Raw genomic sequence first — 21,685 nt, 5'->3', positions numbered from 1 at the left:
CAAAGACCCCTTTACTGACAGCCAGGGACAGCAGCGGCTGCTCCCAGGGAATAAAGACAGAAAATGGTGCCTGTGTGTGTCTTCAGAATAACACGATTTAGTATTACTCGGCATTTGTCATGGGGCAAAGTGGAGAAAGCGCGCTCATTCTTAGCCCTGCATTTCCAGCTCTTTAAATGGAACTAAGAAGCAGGTACTTCTCCGTTGGCTGGCCTGCCTTGGGGCAGCGAGACTGTGAACTAGATTCTGCACTCTCTGTGGTTCCTTGCCTCCAGTTCTACGCTTCCTTCTGCTGAAGAGTTCTGTGTAACCTGAAAATCTGCCTACCAAGAGAAGCTGGTTCCACCCACAAAGTGCTTTACCTATTTTGTTAATTTGATAGCAAATTAGGAGTATGCAGAGGATATACTGGTATTCTCTATCTCCTCCATTGAAAAATCAGTGACACCCGCCCAAGCGAAGAAGCCAGTTCCCCTGTGGTTTGGAAGTGCCAAAGCTGGCGACTGTTGGGATCAGACAGATGCCTTCTTTTGGCACAATTTTGCCCAGCTCAGTTGTGAGGTCCTGGCAAAAGTCCCTCTGTAAGAAGAGATGTCAGCTCAAATGTATTTCACGCTATAAAAATGAAATGTTCTATTTCCCGAGATGATAGATAGAGATATTCAGTGCTCGGAGTCCATCAAGCACTTGGTATTAAATGAAATTATTTAAGTATTGTATTATCCGCTGGATTTATACCCTGCCTAAAAATCAGAGGGGATAGAAGCAGTTTTTTAAAAAGCACATACACTTTATTTTGAAATTTTAATATTTAAACATATGACGATCACAAAATCTCATGCACATAATAAGAATAAACCAATATGAAGAATTAAATTATTTTTAAAAGCCATAAGACATTTTTCAAGATTCTCAAAAAGATTGATCATATTGCTATGATAACATTAATTATATGATCATCCACTAAATTCAGGTTCTCCCCACTTCCTAAAATACAGGAATCAGATTCCTGCGGATAAGAAACTGTTGAAGCAGGTACAATATCTCCTTTGCACCTTATTCCCATTGGACTCACTCGGACTAACTTCCGAGTAAACATGCATGGGATTGAGCTGTGCGCTTTCACAATGGGGATCCTTGTCGTATTGCATGGACAATTCACAGTATGCCTACTCCTGAGCAGTCACACTTTGTAATAAAATGAATCAGTTGTATATTCCAGGGCATCACATCATCGTTGTTGATTCAATGTGTTTTCACTTTCAGCACGAGACAGCGGATATGTCTCTTTTAATGTTTCAGTACAGGATTGCACTAGTGATAATCATATGTGCTGAAAGTACTTCTATCATTCGGCTTACATTTATAGACAATAAATTAATAAGATGTAAAATCAAGATTTTAATCGCAGTTGCTGCTTTGAACACACCAACTAGCAATCAGTTAGCAATCTTTAGTCGGGATACTTTTTTCTGTTTTGAGTTATAATGTAGTACATCGCGGTCATCACTATATTATGGCGTGAACGGTCACTTTTCACTTTTTCCTCAAACACATACCAGTTTCTCTTCCCACTCACCTCGACCCCGAACCAGAAAGGTTAAAATCTTTTTTATTTCCCCTCCCAGTTGACTAAATCTAAGCGGCTCTTTGCTTCCAGGTTCCCTCCCCACACCGTCTCTGACAAATACCGAGGCTTGAGTTTTTCCCCTCCATTTCCAGTTGATACACAGTCGGGGATGAGCAGCGGGTGTCCTCACCTGTTTTGTATGCATTCTTTCAGTACCCCTAAGGGTACTTTCAGTACCTCTAAGTTTCTAGCCCTCATGAGACTCATGTGTGGAATCTTTTGGAGACACGATGCCTTACAAATATACATGGCATATTTCACACAGCATTCCTTTAAACATCTCTTTATGAAGATTTAAAGATGGTGTTTTTTCTTCTTTTTTCTCTTCTTTTAATTAGAAATCAGCAGATTGTTGGGGTGGGGTGGGCAAAATAAAGTTCTCAGAAGACCTTTTGGAAAAGAGAGACCTCTAGGGAAGAAACCTCTTTTTCATGGAGAGATTCTCAAAGGGGGCCTTGTAAGTGTAATACAGAAACTTTTGTTCCCATGGTAAAGGAAAACAGGATTTTATTGGAAATCAGCAGAGTTACACAGCAGTGGCAACAAATTAGTCTGTTAAGATCAGGGTTAATGGTGTAGTCATCCAGGGTCTCAGGAGGTCATAGACCCCTTACTTTTTTGAGAACCAGGTTCCAGCAGGGTTTCTAGGTCTCCACCCTCCTATGCGTCAAGCTGAAGGAAAGGGGAGTGCATTAGCCACTGAGCAGAGTCTTCAAACTTGCTTCCTTGTCATTTCCTGCTGTTGGCAGCCAATCAGAGTGAAAGGAGTTCCTACTTTTAAAAAAGCCAAGTTATGAAGAGTGAAAATTCTGTAACTGCAGAAGAAGAAAGAGTGAATCCTGATGATAGCATCCCATCTACATCGTCAAGCAGTTTGGTAGCAGCAGGAGACAAAATGTGAGTTGTTGTGTAAATTTATATATTTGTTAAGCAGAGAACAACAGTGGTCTGAAATGTGTGTGTGCCAGTGTGTGCGTTTACCTAAGAAAGCAGGCTTTTACCCTGCATTGAGATCACTGAGACTTAAGACTTAGTAAAATAAGAAAAACTACTTTATTTATAGAAATACATAATAGATAGAAAGGCATACCTAGTTCTAACTAATGAAGTTGGAGGCTTGGGAGTTGCCCTCATGGCTCACGAGAGAGACAGCAGAGACAAAGATGTCTCCTCTCTCTTGGACAGTTGGAGAAGAGAGGAAAGGGTGGAAGGAGGAGGGGCAGATAAGCTTCCCTAATGTCGGAGAGTGGTGAAATTGGGAATGGAGAGACTGAATGAGCATTTAGGTGTGTTTGAATCTTTGCTAAAGATTATACCTTCCCTGCAAATTAGTCAGACAGAGACTTTAAGCTTTAAAATAACAAATAACTACTTTATTCTGGAAGTACATACTTGATAGGAAAGAGTTCTACATCTAGCTAACTAGCTAAGTTGGAGATGCAAACACTAAGCCTAGTGTTTGCTTTCATGCTTGGAGGAGAGGGAGAGACAAAGAGATATGTCTGCTCTCCCTCTCAAGAGAAAGAAGAAAAAGGAAGGAGGAAAGAGATGTGGTCAACATCCTCTGCATATCAATAGCAGGAAGGGAGAGACAGCAGGAGATCAAAGGATAGGTATTAGCCTAGCAATCAGGAGGTCTCCTCTCTAGGTACCCTTTTTAACCCCATGCAGCCTCAACCCACAAGTTGGAGTTGAACCACATATTCCAACACCTAAGACGTATCAGTCTAGGGAAGGAAGTCAGTCAGAGCATCACAGGTAAAGGTAATCAAGCCTATCCATGTGGAGGACCCTAACTCTATCTCCTTTCTGGAACATAAACAAAAGAATAAAACAGGAGTTGCTCTTGCCCCACTTCCAACAATGTGTAGACACTGAGTCGAGTAATTCAAGTCATATCTCTGACAGTGAGAAAGGACAGTGAAATGGTGACAGTGACAGAGAAACAGAAAGCAGGATTTAAGCCTGGTCAGATTCATCTCAGAAGGTTGTATAATCTTAAAAGGGACCCTGCACTTCTGAATTTGTCACTACACTACTGGTGACCAGAAAGAAAAGTTAAGGTTTAGTCATTAGCAACATACATCTCTCTCTCTGAGTAGAAGCTCAGAGAGACACCTCCTCAAAACATGGAGGGAGAACAAAGGAGAGTGTGTGGTCCAAGAAGAAGCAGGAGGGGATGCTCAAACAAACAAAGAAAAGGTTACAAGGTGGTAAGCGAGAGGAAGCAAGCATTACTCTTTTCTGTCTAGCAACCCTTACTGGTTCAGGAAGCTTATCTACAGCCGTTGTTCATAGAATCGTAGAATCATAGAATCAGAGAATAGTAGAGTTGGAAGGTGCCTGTAAGGCCATGAAGTCCATCAAGTCCAATGCAGAAATCCAAATCAAAGCATTCCCAGCTGCGTCTTGAATGCCTCCAGTGTCGGAGAGCCTACTACCTCTCTAGGTAATTGGTTCCATTGTCGTATGGCTCTAACAGTTAGGAAGCTTTTCCTGATGTCCAGTCGAAATCTGGCTTCCTGCAACTTGAGCCCATTATTCCGTGTCTTGCACTCTGGGACGATCGAGAAGAGATCCCGGCCCTCCTCTATGTGACAACCTTTCATGTACTTGAAGAGTGCTATCATATCTCCCCTCAGTCTTCTCTTCTCCAGGCTAAACATGCCCAGTTCTTTCAGTCTCTCCTCATTGGGCTTGGTTTCCAGTCCCCTGATCATCCTCCTTGCCCTCCTCTGAACCCTTTCCAGTTTGTCTGCATCCTTCTTGAAGTGCGGAGACCAGAACTGGACGCAGTATTCAAGTTGAGCTCTAAGCAGTGCTGAATAGAGGAGAACTAATACTTCACATGATTTGGAAAGTATACTTCTGTTAATGCAGCCTAATATAGCATTTGCCTTTTTTGCAGCCACATCACACGGTTGGCTCATATTCAGCTTGTGATCAACGACAATTCCAAGATCCTTCTCACATGTCGTATGGCTGAGCCAAGTATCCCTCAGCTTATGTGCATTTGGTTTCTTTTTCCTAAGTGTAGAATTTTGCATTTATCCCTGTTGAATTTCATTCTGTTGTTTTCAGCCCAATGCTCCAGCCTATCAAGGTCCCTTTGAATTTTGTTTCTGTCTTCCACGGTATTAGCTGTGCCCCCCAATTTTGTATCATCTGCACATTTGATAAGCATGATCTGTACCTCCTCATCCAAGTCGTTAAAAAAATGTTGAAGAGCACTAGGCCCAGGACTGAGCCCTGTGGTACCCCACTTGTTACTTCCACCCAGTTTGAGAAGGAACCATTGATAAGCACTCTTTGTGTACGATTCTGGAGCCATCTGTGGATCCACCTGATAGTTGTTCCATCCAGCCCACATTTAGCTAGCTTGCTAATGAGAATATCATGGGGCACTTTGTCAAAAGCTTTGCTGAAGTCGAGATATATATTGTCTCACCCCAACAGATTCTTGGTTACTTTTGACTTCCAGAGCAAGCATGGAAGCCGTTGGACATGGGACATTTTTGCTTGCTACATATTTGTGGATCTGTCAGAAATGATGGGTATAAAGTACATAGGAGCACAGGAAGCTAACTTACGCAGAGTTCTGCCATTGGCCTATCTAGCTCAACATTTCCAACACTGACTGGCAGCAGCTCTCCAGAGTTTTTCAGACAGGACTCCTTCCCAGCCCTACCTGGAGACACTAGGGATTGAACCAGGGACATTTGACAGACAAGGCAGATGCTCTACCACTGAGCTATGGCCCTTCAGCTAGGATTTGGCAAAGGGCCGTAGCTCAGTGGTAGATCATCTGCTTTGCATGCAGAAGGTCCCAGGTTCAAACTGTGGCATCTCCAGGTAGGGCTGGGAACATCCCTCATCTAAAATCCTGGAGAAGCAGTGCCAGTGGTCTGATTCAGTCTAAGGCAGCTTCCTATGTTCCTATTCTTCAGTGATTAAGATTCCTTCTTGAGCCTTGTGTACATTGCAATGCCAGCTAGGAGGAAGGAGACTCCTGGATTGAAGGCTTGGTGATCGGATGACCCCCACTCCTTCTCCCATTCCTCTCTCCCACCCACCCCTTTGCTTGCGAGACAGCCGAGCCTTTCTCCTTTGGCTGCTTTTGTTCCAAACTCTTAGCAAAAGAAATGAGGCTGTTAAATTCTATGCTGCCGGAATAGTATACAGTTGGTAAAGAGTGCATTAGGAAATCAACAGGCCCAAGAGGTGGCCCTGGTTGTCACCTTCCTCCTCTTTAGTCCCAGTGTTGCACTTGTAGAACTCGACAGGGAGGAGGATGGGGATAAATTTAGAATTAGTTGGCTCCACCTACTGTTGCCTCTCTGTTTTCCATCTTACCAGTCCCAATGGGCACCAGCCACTACTGATAAAGAACATCTGTCAGCCCAGAGGAGTGGCAGCCCTAAGAAGAGCATTGTTGGGTCAGACCAAGGATCCATCTTATGTTGGAATAGGCAAATGTTGCATGTTCACTTGGGGGGGGGATATTTGGGAAATATCCCATGTACCTGTTCACCATGATGTAACTTCCTTATGGGGAGGGTTAGTTACCTGGTTTCCTCCTTCCTTTGTCCTGGAGGATTTTTGAATATTCTCCATTGCTGATCAATCCACCATTGAGAGAGGCTGCACGGCAAATGATGCTCTCTACTGAGAACATCAATACCAAAGACTAAAGATGGACTGAATACCTTCTATTTTCTTTCATCTAAGCTACAGCCTATGTTTCTAACATATGAAGAGGTCGTGAGTAAATGTTTTATCTTTTACCTAAGAAAATTGTGTCTGTTGTTATTTATATAGAGAAAGGTGGGGCTGGTTACATTCTCACTCTGCTGCTTGTGTTTTTATATCTCTGCTAAGAAATAGGACCAACCAAATTAGTTCCTATTTCTCTCTGGTATTTTTATAATACCCAACATCTTACTGGCATCCAAATATACTATGCCCACCCCGTTCCCCACTCCCATTCACAGCCAGGTAACTCAGCATAGGTCTACAGCCTAAATGTTCATGGCTAATCCTCAATGACAAACCTGCCCTCCATACATATGTCTAATCCCATTTGAAGCTGCTTGCTATCACCATGTCATGTGGCAAAAAATTCCATACATTAACAATGCACTGTGCGAAGAAGTATTTATTTTGGTCTGCTTTGAATCTCCTGCCAATCGGTTTCATAACATTAACATCTAAAGAGGTAACAAAACATTTCTGTCACTGCACCATTCATAATGTTATAAATCTCAGTATTTTTCTTTTGTATTAATACTTTAATAAAAATGCAATAAAATTATATATGCTTTGATCCATTTTCTCTAGCTAGTAGAATAATCATGGCACAGTATCTATTATAATAAATGATTTTGTGATTTTACTGTTTACAATTTTATTATGTACATGTCTGATTTTATTTTTGTAAGCCACCCTGAGTGCCCTATTATATGGTAGAAGGGCGGGATAGAAATATTTTAAATAAATAAATAAAATAAGGCAGCCATTCTATACAGACCCACCTGGAAATCAGTCCCATTTATCAAATAGGGCTTAGTTTTGGGTAGATATGTATAGGATTACACTGATATATCTGAGGATGTATGTGGTTACAGTCCAATTTTCTATAAGTGTTTCTCAGTGTAGAATTCATATTCCTTTGGTATCAGTTAAGAAGAATGGGTCCAACACCAACCTTTACAATATTGTTTCAATGACTTTTACAATTATCCCCCTGATATTTATTTGCTACATTACAGAACCACCACATATGAAACTTCCTTCTTGTTTTTGACATTTCAAATTATGTCTCCTTGAGATTTTGTTAGGTGCTTCTGCTGTTATATGCCACCACCTAGAGATAGATTCAGTTCCGTTCTCAGATTAACATACAGCAAGAAGATGTTTCCTTCCTTCCAAATATATTCAAGTTTCAAAACGTCATGCTTTGCCAAGACCCTACCCAAGCTTATCTTCTGACTTCTTTGCATCAAATTCTATTAAAAAAATTATAAATATAAGATGTGAACTTTTTAACTACAAGAGATGAAGCTTTGTTCAAATGTTGTACAATTCTTTCAAGAATATCCTTTTCCTTTTAAGTTCTTTATACGTTCTTTAATGCATAAGTATTCATAGCAAGGAGGGGAGAGTAATCCATTCATGGTGTGACTTCTTTATGAGCCCCCAAATGATTCTGTTTAAACAAGCTCATGGTAATGCTACGCATATTTCTTCCATAATCTAAATGAACCTAATTCTCCATTCAAATCTAAACCATAAATTATAGCTGCCATTGGTGATCTATTATCAGCCTTCCCCATTCCCAACTTAGTGCCCTCCATTTGTTTTTGATTACAAGTCCCATCAGTCCCAGCCTGTACAGCTGGGAGGTGTAGTTCAAAATATCTGGGGGACACCAGCTTCGGAAAGGCTAATCTAGGCTGATTCTCTCCTTATTCCAGATTCTTAACAAAATACTGCTTATGGATATTAATCCATCATCTTTTTGTAAATAGCCCCGGAAAAATGCTCCAATCCCTTGATCGTTTTGGTTGCCCTTGTTAGAGTATTTGTAAATTAGCAGATTTTAGCTTAGTGTAGCATGTTCTGAGCAGCATGAGTGTGTGGTTTACCTGAAAGAAAGCTTTTACCTTGCTTTGAATCACTGAAACTTTAGACTTGTTTTAAAAATAAGAAAATACTCCTTTATTAATAGAAATACATACTTGCTAGGACAGGCACTAGCTGACCAGACTTGGTCACTGTCCCCAGGCTAAAGGCTCTGTGGTCAGAGAAAGGAAAGGGAAACAGGAAGGAGAGTTAGAGGTGAAGTCAGCTCCCTAAGAGTATTAGTTTAAATGGAAGAAAGACAGGTATGATGAGTACAGATAAGTGACAGCCTAGCCAATCTTGAGGACTATCTCTCTACCTCCCCCCTGGCATGCAAGGAGGACCAAATGGGAGTTGGTCTAGCCACACTTCCAACAGCTCTTTCCTGTATCTTTCCCAGCTCTACTATGATATATTTTTTGACAGTCTCAGGTGGGGTTTAGCCACATTGGATTTGACTCTGAACAAGCCCCACCTAATTGTGGGGCTTGTTCAGAGCCAGCTTGACCTTGCCAACCCTGTTCCAATTTCTAAAGGGGCCACTTTGCAGTGTTCCAGTTATGCAGCTGTACATTTGCGTTTGCCGTTGCCACTGAATGCACAAGAAACAGAACCCATGGCTGGAAAAACCCAATCACCATCTGCATGTTACAGTTTTATGGATACACATAAATGCTTTGTGTATTCCCCCTAAAAATGTAATGTGTGAAGTGGCATTTAATAGATTAATTGTCAATTGCCTTAGAGCCACTAAGTTTAGGGTTTAGATAAGGGTGGTGGGCATGCACGTGACAATTCCTTTAGAAACTGTGATCAACTCAATGAACAAGAAGTCTCACTTGTTCTGTGCTGTAGTTTCCCAGCATGTCACCAGAGCTGGCCTCCTGTAGCCCAGAATGCAAAGTAGCAGGAAGATGCTTGCTGGAGGAATGGGGAGTCGCTTGTTAGCATTCAACATAAGTGGTGGTGGCAAAAATTTTCTATGGACCCCCACAGTGGGAAAAGGCAGAGCTGGCTTTCAACCAACATTTCCCTCTCCGTCTCCTGCCACCAGCCAAGGCCACAAACATTTGGGGAAACAAGCTCTTCATAACAACAGGAATCAGACAAACAATTAATTTTGTCCTTATCTCTCCTGGGGGTAATTTAACATTTCATATACACTTTTTTTTCTCCAAGGGAGAGAAGTGTTTGGATCAAAGGTTAATGAGCCCCCACGTCAATCTAAAGTCAACAGTTTGCTCTGCATGAAAGATCTCTCTAAACAGCAAAGGAAGGCCTTGCTGATTATATTCCACTAGGAAAACTAGAGAGAAAGGTGGAAAGTGGCCAGCAATGGAAGCTGGTCTATTAGAGTGAATGGGGCACTGCCCTACCAGACTCAGTTTGCCTTCAGCCAGCCCCCACCCGCCTGCCTTCTTATTTACAACATGTCCAGAGAGTGGCCCTGGCTGTCAGCTTCCTGCTCCTTCGTCTTGTGCTTGTTGGAGTTGTGGGCAAAGCACCTTGAACTGCGTTGAGGTTTGTTGCATGCCAGAAGGGAGATGGAGAGAGTCCTCCAGGTGGCCAGGCTGTACCTGTCCTTTACTCTTCTGCTAATGTTCCTTCCTGTAAACTGATGCTCTTAGGGAAGCTGACAACATATTCCAAACTCTCCTTCTTGCTTCTTCTCTGATCTTTGAGGAGACATCTTTCCTCCCTCCCTCCCTCCCTCTCCTCCAGCATGACGGCAATAACCACATCTAGTCGTTGTGCCTCCCAGTTAGCTAGTTAGTTAGAACTAGAATGCCTTTCCTATCTACTATCTATTTATTTCAATAAACTAAGTTTTTCTCATTTTCCAAAGTCTGAACCCTCAGTGATAGCTGCAGAGTTAAAGTCTGCTTCCTTACAGGTAAAGTGGTGGCAGGCCAGCTCCAGACACTCTTGGATGAGGCCGATTATCTGGATCCATTTCAGTCAGGTTTCAGGCCTGGTTTTGGCACAGAAACAGCCTTGGTCACCCTGTATGATGACCTCTGTTGGGAGAGAGACAGGGGAGGGTGACTCTGTTGATTCTCCTTGATCTCTCAGCAGCTTTCGATACCATCGACCATGGTATCCTTCTGCGAAGACTGGCTGAGTTGGGAGTGGGAGGGACTGCATGGCGATGGTTCCACTCCTACCTGGCAGGTCGCCTCCAGAAGGTGGTGCTTGGGGAACATTGCTCGGCACTCTGGACTCTCCAGTATGGGGTTCCACAAGGGTCAGTTCTATCCCCCATGCTGTTCAACATCGACATGAAACTGTTGGGTGCGGTCATCCGGAGCTTTGGAGTGTGTTGCCATCAGTATGCTGATGACATGCAGCTCTGTTTCTCCTTTTCATCTTCTTCAGGTGAGGCTGTCAATGTGCTGAACCAGTGCCTGGCTGCAACAATGGAGGGCTAATAAACTGAGGCTCAATCCAGACAAGACTGATATGCTGCTAGTGGGTGGTTCTTCTGACTGGATGGTGGAAGTTCAACCTGTCCTGGATGGGGTCGCACTCCTCCTGAAAGAACAGGTTCGTAGCTTGGGGGTTCTCCTAGAACGATCTCTGTCACTTGAGGCTCAGGTAGCCTCCGTGGCATGGAGTGCCTTCTACCAACTTTGGTTGGTGGCCCAGCTACGCCCCTATCTGGACAGGGATAACCTGGCTTCAGTTGTCCATGCTCTGGTAACCTCCAAATTAGATTACTGCAATGTGCTCTATGTGGGGCTGCCTTTGAAGATGGTTCGGAAGCTGCAGCTTGTGCAAATGCAGCGGCCAGATTGGTAACAGGGACCAGACGGTTTGAACATATAAAACCGATTCTGGCCTGCTTGCATTGGCTGCCTGTATGTTTCCAAGCTCAATTCAAGGTGCTGGTTTTAACCTATAAAGCCTTACATGCTTAGGGCCACAATACCTGATGGAATGCCTCTCCTGACACGAACCCACCCGTACACTACGCTCAACATCCAAGGCCCTCCTCCGGGTGCCTATTTCAAGGGAAGCTAGGAGGCTGGCAACAAGGGAGAGGGCCTTCTCAGTGGTGGCCCCCAAATTATGGAATGATTTTATTGATGAGGTGTGCCTGGCACCAACACTGTTATCTTTTCGGCGCCAGGTCAAGACTTTCCTCTTCTCCCAGGCATTTTAGCATGTGTCTTTAAATTGTTTTTAAATTTTTTAAATTGTGTTTTTAAATTGTTTTTTGTGTTTTAAAAGTTGTATATCTGTTTTTAACGCTTTTAATTGCTGTAAACTGTCCAGAGATCTTCATATATGGGGCGGTATATAAATGTAATAAATAAATAATAAAGTCTCACACATACACACTCAGACCACTGCGCTGCTGCTGATTCATGGCATCTTACTCTGCTAAAAGTGCTAAAAGTGGAATAAGTTGGCACTGCCTCTCATTGGCTCTCATGTCACCAACTGTTTTTCTCCTTGCCTTTCACCCTACCAGTCCCAGTGGCACTAGCCACCACAGTAAAAGTCAGAATGAAAATGCATCTAAACTGCAGGCTGGATTGAAGGTTCAAAGTATCTTCACCTGCCAACCTGTGTGCAGGGTCTTCTTCGCTTTGTTGCCCCCACCTAGCACCTGAACAAAAATATACATATTTTGTGAAAGTCTCAAGTTTGAATCCAGCTCTATAAATTTCTCCCCCCTCTTTGTGAGTCATTCTAACAGGGAATCTTGTCCAGTTTGTCCAGATTCATCTAGCTGTCCAGTCTCACCTTTTGACAGAAAGGCCACACAAAAAGGCAGCTTCCCTCAGCCAGTGGTGGGTACAGCAACAGGCAGTTTGAAGAAAGATTTCTCAGGCAGAAACAATGAGGCAGATAAGGAGGAAGAGTTCAGACAAGCTTCAGCCAGAGCCCTGGAGCGAGGGACAAATTCGCCAAGCCTGTTAATTAGGGGGAAAGATTGGGAGACAGAGGATCCCCCAGGGAATCATTCGCTCAGCAACTGAGTCCAGTGGTCACCTGACTTCACAGTCAACCTTTCTCTGCTTGACATTTAACCTTGACACCGTGTCTTTCTTTAAGGATCCAGGGCAATGGAGTGGGGTTAGGAAAGGGCACGATCCTAAAAGCTAGAAGCTTAAACCTGGACAAGTTCATATTAGAAGTAGGCGGTTCCATGTATTAATTGACCAACCATTAGGCATAGCTTCCAGAGGAAAAGGGTGTGTCTGCTCTTCTCATTGGGAACTCTGAGAAGGTAGCCAATGTGATGCCCTCCAGATGTTGTTGGACTGATTCTCTTCAGGCCCAGCCAGCATAGCCAATGGTCAGGGATGATGGGTTGTAGTCCAACAACACCTGAAGGATACTACATTGGCTGCCTCTGCAGGACATTTGTTGGCAACACACAAGGCTGTACATCCGCTAGAGACAGACTGGTCTACATTTGCTAACCATTAAATCTACCATCACATTGGCCAGCTGCTAGGATGAGCCATGGAAAATGTCCCATTATTTAATGTCATCTGAGTCCAGGGAACACTGGCTGGGACCAGGTGCCTTGGAAATCCCAAAACTTCCTCTTGAGGTCTAGATATCACAGTAAATAATCCAGTAAGAGCTGAGGTCAAGACTAGAGCAAGGAGTCCAGTCAAGGCTCAAGAACAAGAGAAAGGCTTGGACTTGAATGGAAGAGCTGGCTGGAAGGGGCGGGCACCAGTGGGTGATAGATGTCAGCAGCACTGATGAGTTCAAAGTCTGTAGGTCATCAATCAGATCCAAGTCAGATTAAGGTGTCCAGGCTCTGATTAGCTTCATTTCCCATTGAAGGAAGGTGGGAGTCCATTCCCATCCATCACAGCTAGGCTGACAGCTCACTTGGCCAGCACCAAGGATGCATGGGTGATTGGAGTTAGCAAGAGAGCAAGCGTGGTATCATCCCTGAGTGCACACCCGACCACAAAGCATGAAGCAAATTGGAAGAGGATGCACCTAAATATGTATGCCATGGGCCCCTGGGCATATGAAATAATTGGCAATTTGGGGACGGTTCAGAATGGGAGGGTATGGAATTATCAAGATAAAAAAGAGTTTCCCACTAGATAACAGAAGTTTCATGGGAAATCAAAATGGGACAGAGACACGAGAATCCTGCTTTATAATTTTTTTCAACATATGAGGAAAACCTCCCATCGCTTGAGGCACTTAACAACAAAACACCCAATAAAGCCAATAAAATAAAACTTTAAAGCCACTATAAGAGGAAACAGTTTGACAGCAGTTGTATCAAAAATCTTTCTTGCTTTGCAAAAGGGCACCTGATTTGATACAGAAAGGACAGGATGTTTCCTAACTCCCACCATTCCACTGAATCGGAGAATAAAATGCAAGGAAACAGAAATAAAAATGAGGGGTGAAGAGGCAGGATGAACAGGAAATATTGTGCTGTCTCTTTCTGCTCAGTACCTTTTAATGTGCTATCTCTTGCCGCTGAGTACCTTGAATGCCCCTGAACCTCAGGGCCATTAAGAAGTACCAGGTTGGTTACTGCCTTTCACTACATAAGTTTTCTCAAAGAGAAAGGAGTGTAGTTTTGAGCCAGGTCAAAACTCCTGGGAGTTAACTGGTGCCTTCCCCCCCCCCACACACACACTTTATCTTTGCCATGGATATGACTCTCCCTTCTTAGGAGAAGCTTTTCATTAACAGGCTTTTCCACTTGGCCTAGCAGCTCATTACAGGCAGAGGGGCTTATTTGAGGAGTAGCTTCATTCAATAAACTGCGTCTTTGAAGAGCGGGCAAGCTGGAAGGAAACCTGCCGTGTTTACTTTCCCCATTAACTGTGTGTGCTGGAACCGTAGCTCCTCTCTCTGCCAACTTCACAAATAGCTTTGCCATAAAAATGGTCTGTGCTCCTGAACTACAGGCCTCCTTCCTCTTGCTCCATCCTATTCCTTAGCTCCCCCATAGCCCTGCTAATCCGCACCTTCAACTCACTTCCTGCTGATTCCCTCCCATTCTTCCACTGGTAGTTCAGGCAGACGAAATAAGAGGTCACAGCAGCAGAGCTCACAGGAAAAATAAACCATGTATGCAGGCTCTTTTTCCTTTCTTTTAACACAGCATCTCTCATGGCCTTTTCAAGGAGATGTGGCCAGGATCAGGGTCAGCCCAAGACATTTTGCTTACGTGAGACAAGGTGCATTGTAACTCATCCCTGTCACATGATTTTAGCACCTGAGACAAAAAATCTCACATGTGCCTCCCCCCCCTTCCCTGGTGCTAAAAATACAATAATAATACATGAAATAGCTAACAATTTGCTGCCCTTTTATAACACCCCAAACCAGCTGCTTTGAGGCAGTTGGCACACTTTGCTTAATGGTAGGGCCTGTCCTTCAAGGAGAGAATACCTGTACCATTAGAAATTGTACAGAATATGGAATTTCAATTGTATAGAATATGGAATTTCAGCAACTTACTCTTATATGACAAGTTTATTTCTCCAAAACTCTTGAGGTACAGGAGCCCACCTATTTGTTGAATTGGCTTGCCTCATTGATTTTGGAAGTGTGGCAAAAGCAAGTCCTGTTTGGGTTCTTTTTGCATTCCAAAAGGAAAATAGAGTTAGGGTCCTCCAGCTGGCTAGGCTTGCCTACCTTTACCTGTGTTGTTCTCTACCTAACCTCCTTCTGTTGTAAACTGATATGCTCAGAGAAGCTTATCTGCCCTTCCTTCCTTTGTTTTTTTCTTCAACTGTCAGAGGAGAGAGGAGACATCTTTGTCTTTGTTCTTTCTTCTGAACCATGAGGGCAATACCCAAGTCTGGGCATTGTGCCTCCAATTTAGTTAGTTAGTTAGTTAGTTAGAACTAGGTATGCCTTTCCTATCTACTGTTATTGTTGTTGTGTAAATTTGTATATTTGTTAAGCAGAGAATGTCAACGGTCTGAAATGTGTGTGTGCCAGTGTGTGTGTTTACCTAAGTAGCAGGCTTTTACCCTGTGTTGAGATCACTGAGACTTAAGACTTAGTAAAATAAGAAAAGCTACTTTATTTATAGAAATACATAATAGATAGAAAGGCATACGTAGTTCTAACTAACTAAGTTGGAGGTGCAACGCCCAGGCTTGGGTTGCCCTCATGGCTAGGAGAGAGAGAGCAGAGACAAAGGTGTCTCCTCTCTCTGACTCTCGAAGAAGAGAAGAGAGGAAAGGGCGGAAGGAGGAGGGGCAGATAAGCTTCTCTAAGCATATCAGTCTAAGGACAGAAGGATGTCAGAGCATCACAGGTAAAGGTAGTTAAGCCTAGCCATCTGGAGGACCCTAACTCTATCTCCCTTCCAGAACATAAACAAAAGAACAAAACAGGAGTTGCTCTTGCCTCACTTCCAACAGTTATGTCTATAAATAAAGCAGCTTTTCTTCTTTTACCAAATCTTAAGTCTTAGTGATTTAAATGCAGAGTAAACGCTTGCTTCTTAGGTAAATAGACACACTGGCACATGCAGCTCAGACCACTGAATTACTCTGCGTATACATAACAACTGACAGGATATTAGCGACATATTCCTCCCTCTGTGAACTTCATACTTTGAAGAAACCAACAGAAAACAGGACTAGTTCACTCACAATGGGATTGTGTTTATCCACACTGGCAGAAGGAGATTCATTAATATGGAGGTAAGAATTGGAAGGTACAAGTACAGTATGTGAGCACCACTTTCTTCTGTGTATTGTAACAGATTTGGGTAGCAGAAAGTCTACATCTCCTTGAAATCAATAGCAAAATAAATTTCCCACTTCATCATTGTGGCTTGCATCCTTGATCCATGCTTGTTGCAGGGAGGGGAGCAGGCAGTGGTGGCTGGTGTCCATTGGGACTGGTAGCGAGTAAAACAGGAGGTCAACAGGAGGTGGAACCAGAGCCAAACACAGGGGGAGCCAATTAATTCTAGATTTGTCCCCATCTTCCTCCCTGTTAAATTCTACAAGGTGCAACACTGAGACTAAGGGGGCAAAAGCTGACCACCAGTGTCAACCACTGGACTTGTTGTAAGTAAGAAGGCAGGTAGGCGAGGTTGGTGGGCCGTACCCTTTTTTGCCCTAATAGACCTTTTTTACCCTAATAGACTAGCCTCCAGGAGCAGGCACAGCAAAGGAAGTGAGATTCTGCTCTGCTACCTCAAGGTGGAATGACAATGGAGATGTATGGTAGGGAGATCCCAAAGTTTACTTTGAGGTGTAGGGAACATATAAACTTAACTCCTTATTCAGACTGTTCATGCAGCTCTGCTTCAAATAGGGAAGTAGGAAGGGGTTATACCAAAGGATGGCCTGCACTCATATGAGCCTGTCTGAGCTTTGGGGTCTACAGCAGAGGCCCTGTTCTTTGGTCTGCCAGTCAGACCTGTTAGATGGGTGAGAGTACTGGCGACAAGGCTTTATCAGTGGTGGCCTTCAACCTTTGGAATTCTCTTCCTAGGGATAAATGCATGGCCCCATCAATGCTGCTCTTCAAAAGGTCCTTAAAGACATTTCTTTTTTTCTTCCCCATTTTAAAACAAAAGACTTTCAGTGAGTTATAATATAAACTTTGCATGAATCCATAATATGTGAGACAAAGAGGTAAAACTGAGGAAAATGTAGTAAAAAATGTAGAGAAGGAAACAGAAGACAATAAGCACTTGTGATTACCTCTGTTACAGATCTCGCTGCAAGTTATATGCTTGTACATTGTTTTGCAATTGATTATTCTAATACATTACAAATAGTGACATTTTTTTTCAATAAAGCTTTTGCTCCCTTGCTGACATTCTCTATTTTCTATATTTAAAAGGTCTGTCAACTTCAGCATGTATCCAGTTCTTCTCTTAATGATAGGGATTATTTCACTTTCCACTTTTGGCAAATTGCTATTCTGGCTAAATAAATAAATAAGCATTTCTCTATACTTTCTCTATAGTCTGTACTTCACTCTATGTTCACTTCATTTTTTATGTTACCAAACAATATGACTAATGGTTTGGTCCTATGTTAAGTTATAACCTGTCATTTCCTTCACATTCTCCAGAACTAACTCCCAGAACTTCTTAATAAATATACATTTGTTGTCTGCTCCAGAACAGATGGATGGATAGATAGATAAAAACATTTCTATTCTTATCTGCATTTGGTTACTTTTAATGTGCTGTGCTTAAAAAAAGAGGGAAAAACTATTAAAAATTGTTACTGCTTATCCAATAGTGGAGTTGATGGGGCTTTTATTGTTATTGCTATTATTATGTTGTGTGTTTTAAATCTTTGTAAACCACCTTCTGAAGGTGGATCATTCTTTTAATTGACTGATTGATTAAATGGTAGCTAACTTCAGCCTCCTATGGAAATGGAGGATATTGTCATATTTCCCTTGCTGCATGGGCAGGGGAAGAAAATAGCTGAGCCCAGCAGCATGGAAGAATTTTGAGGACAAGCAAAGCCTTCTTCTACATGAGCTTATTCCCACCCCCAACCCACCTGATAGTGCACCCCCTTCTTCATTAAACATCTTAATTATATTTTCATTGAGTAGACACTCCAGCATTGGCAGGATGGGTTGGATAAATCAGTCCCCTTTCCCAGGACCTTGAGGTCTAACTAATGACAGCTCATTAAAAAGATAATGGGCATTTATTACTGTTTCTCTGGCTTCTGATTAATCCCCTCTCTCTCCAATACTGCCCAGAGGGAGGTGGGTAACTGCTTCCCTTCTGCCAAGTTAACTTTGAAACAGGTGAGACTGACCCCATCCAGAAACAGTGGGGAGTCTGGCAACACAAAGGAAGGGAACAGAGCCTTGCAAATGAAGTCATCCCCGGGTTTTTTCCTGGCAAGGTTCCTGTGGGTAATAGGAATAAATTCCACTGCAAGTAAGGATCTCTTTCTGACAAGTGAATCCATGGTGAGTAAAACTTCACCTGCTGAATATTTGACTGTTTACACCATGGGTTGACAACACCCTGCGCGCAGGCACATCTGCACACAGGCACACCTCACAGGCCCTTCCCTGGCACCACAGGATTCTCTCCCCTCCTATGAAATTCATCTTGAAATAAGCCTTCTCTTACTGTCAACAAAAACATATTTCAGTCCTAATTCTGATAATCTGTGTGTTAAACGTATCTCCACACCTGTGACCCGGACACACTAAAAACACCTCTCTAGCAACAGTTAGGCTTCAGAGAAGCCAACAGACAGCTTTTTCCCCAGGCCTTATTTATTTATTTATTTATTTAGTTAGTTAGTTTAATTTATATACCGCCCTAAGCCCGAAGGCTCTCTGGGCGGTGTACAAAAAGATAAAAACATGCACAATATATAAATACAATAAATACAATAAATCAAAAAACAAAACAAACAAACAATAACGAACCAAACAACATCCAAAATACGGAAATGCTGTTTAAAATACACTTTAAAATGCCTGGGAGTATAAAAAGGTTTTCACCTGGCGCCAAAAAGATAGTAGCGTCGGCGCCAGGCGCACCTCATCAGGGAGACTGTTCCACAGTTCGGGGGCCACTATTGAAAAGGCCCTGGTTCTAGTCATCACCCTCCGAGCCTCTCGATGGGATGGTACTCGGAGGAGGGCCTTAGATGTTGAGCGTAGTGTACGGGTAGGTTCATATTGGGAGAGGCGTTCCACCAGGTATTGCGGTCCCATGCCGTGTAGGGCTTTATAGGTCAAAACCAGCACTTTGAATCTAGCCCGGAAACAAACAGGAAGCCAGTGCAGACGGGCCAGAACAGGTGTTATATGAGCGGACCTTCTGGTCCGCGTCAACAATCTGGCCGCTGCATTCTGGACTAGCTGTAGTCTCTGAACAGTCTTCAAGGGCAGCCCCACGTAGAGCGCGTTGCAGTAGTCCAATCTAGAAGTTACCAGAGCATGAACAACTGAAGCGAGGTCATCACTGTCCAGATAGGGACATAGCTGGGCTACCAATCGAAGATGGTAAAAAGCATTCCGTGCCACCGAGGCCACCTGGGCCTCAAGAGACAGGGAAGGATTGAAAAGACCTCCCAAGCTACGAACCTGTTCCTTCAAGGGGAGTGTAACCCCATCAAGAACAGGATGAACATCCTCCATCTGAGCAGAGAAGGCACTCACCAACAGCGTCTCAGTCTTGTCTGGATTGAGCTTCAGTCTGTTAGCTCCCATCCAGTCCATTATCGCGGCCAGGCAACGGTTTAGCACGTTAACAGCCTCACCTGAGGAGGATGAAAAGGAGAAATAGAGCTGCGTGTCATCAGCGTACTGATGGCAACGCACCCCAAAACTCCTGATGACCGCACCCAGCGGCTTCATGTAGATGTTGAAAAGCATGGGGGATAACTAGGGATGGGGTTATATACCTAGTGCATCATTGCTGTATGTGTGGTTGCAGTGCGAGTGTGGTAGTGGTGTGTGCATGCTGCTTGTGACAGTTTCTCCAGTTTGCAAATGTGCCCTACTGTTAGGCAGAGTGAGGCAGCTGTCTCAAGCAGTAGATGCAAGGGGTGTTGAAGGACAGAGCTGTGCTCTGCACTCTGAAGTTAAACTAACCTGGTGCCATAAGGCACTTATGGGCTTTTCTCCTTCAGGCACCCCAATCACTTGACTCTCCTGGGATACTGTGCACTTTGCCTTTTGCTGCTCTCCCTCAGGTAGCAAAATGGCTTGAGGTCTGCTATGGACAGGGGGCAGGTCAGGAACCAAAGGTCCTGAAGTTGCCAACTTAAACAAAAAACAGTTTATTTTCTGTATCTTTAAGGGCAGCTTGATCTGTAGACATTAGCAGAAGATTATGGCTGTTAGTCACTATGGCTATGTTCTACCTCCACCATCAGAAGCAGCATGCCACTGAATACCAGTTGCTGGGGATCACAAGTGAGGAGAGGGCTGTTGCGCTCTGGTCCTGCTGTCAGGCTTCCCCTAGGCACCTGGTGGGCCCAGTAGCATAGTGGCAAATTGAGAAGTGCAGGGTCCCTTCATGTTAATCATAACCACAGCCACGCACCCTTACCCCCCCTTCCCTACTACTGCCGCTGCCACTGCCACTTCATGCTGCTGGGCTGAGAATGAGATCCTTGTTAATGCCTTCTCCCACAACAAGAGACATCCCTAGGAGCCAATAAGCATAAAAGAGGAGAGTGTTAGCTACTGAAAAGAGTCTTCTCATTGGCTAACTCACCTCCTTTCACTCTGATTGGCTCCAAGCAGCAGGAAAGGCCAAGGAAGCATGTAAGTGTTGATTTGTGTAATTGTGTTGCTTAATTTAGTTTAAAGCAGCACCACAGCAGCAGAGTAACAGTGGATGTTGAAATGCAAGTGTGCCAGCATGTGCTTGCATTTACCTAAGAAAGCAGGCTTTTACCCTGCATCAGGATGACTGAGACTGGAGACTTAGTAAAATAAGAAAAGCTACTTTATTTATAGAAATACATAGTAGATAGAAAGGCAAACCTAGTTCTAACTAACTAAGTTGGAGGTGTAACACCCAGATGTAGGAGTCAGCCCCATGGCTTGGAGAGAGAACAGAGACAAAAGGGATGTCTCCTCTCTCCCGGACAGTCCAGTCGGAGAAGGAAGAAGTGGAAAGGGCAGAAGGAGGAGGGGCAGGTAAGCTTCCCTAAAGACGTCACAGTCTAGCGACAGAGGGAAGTCAGTCAGAGCATCACAGGTAAAAGGTAAACAAGCCTATCCATCTGAAGGAACCTAGCCCTATCTCCCTTCTGGCACATAAACAAAAGAACAAAACAGGAGTTGCTCTTGCCCCACTTCCAACAGTAAGAAGACTCTTCTTGGTGACTAACACATCCTCTTTTCATACTGATTGGGTCATAGGATGTTGGAGACTTAGGGATCCTGCAGGGACACTGCACCCAAAAAAGTGAAGGGTCTAAGACCCCCGAGACCCTGGACGACTGCACTCCTGGGTGGGCCACTGTGAGAACAGGATGCTGGGCTAGATGGCCCTTTGGCCTGATCCAGCTTCAGGGCTCTTCTCATATTCTTATCACGATCTTCTCCATTAGATGAAAAGCTTCCACTTTTGGCCCCAGGGGTGGGGTGACGTTCTGGCCCCTTGGCAACCTTCGCTTGTAGTCCAGGAAAGAGCAAGGAGCCCCTTCTGTTCCTTTCCCTGGAGAAGCGAGACCCTCAAACGACCTTCCCTTCCAATCCAGGTGCCATCGGGTGGGTGTGACCGCCATAAATAAAGCGCCGGCTCTCTTCTCCCCCGGCAGCCTTTAAGGCTAATGAGCCCCATTATATCAATCACTCCGCTTAGCGCGGCCCTATTAGCCGGAGCGGTGGCGGATCAATCAGGCTGAGGACTTCACCTCGCCAGGCTGACACCTCCGAGGCGAGGGCCGTGCTGGGCGCCGCTTGCTTATTGACTCTTTGCCTGGGGAATAGATTAAACAAATTAAATTG

Source organism: Rhineura floridana, chromosome 2 (genome assembly GCF_030035675.1).
Source record: "Rhineura floridana isolate rRhiFlo1 chromosome 2, rRhiFlo1.hap2, whole genome shotgun sequence".
NCBI lineage: Eukaryota > Metazoa > Chordata > Lepidosauria > Squamata > Rhineuridae > Rhineura > Rhineura floridana.
This window is presented reverse-complemented; position numbering follows the sequence as displayed.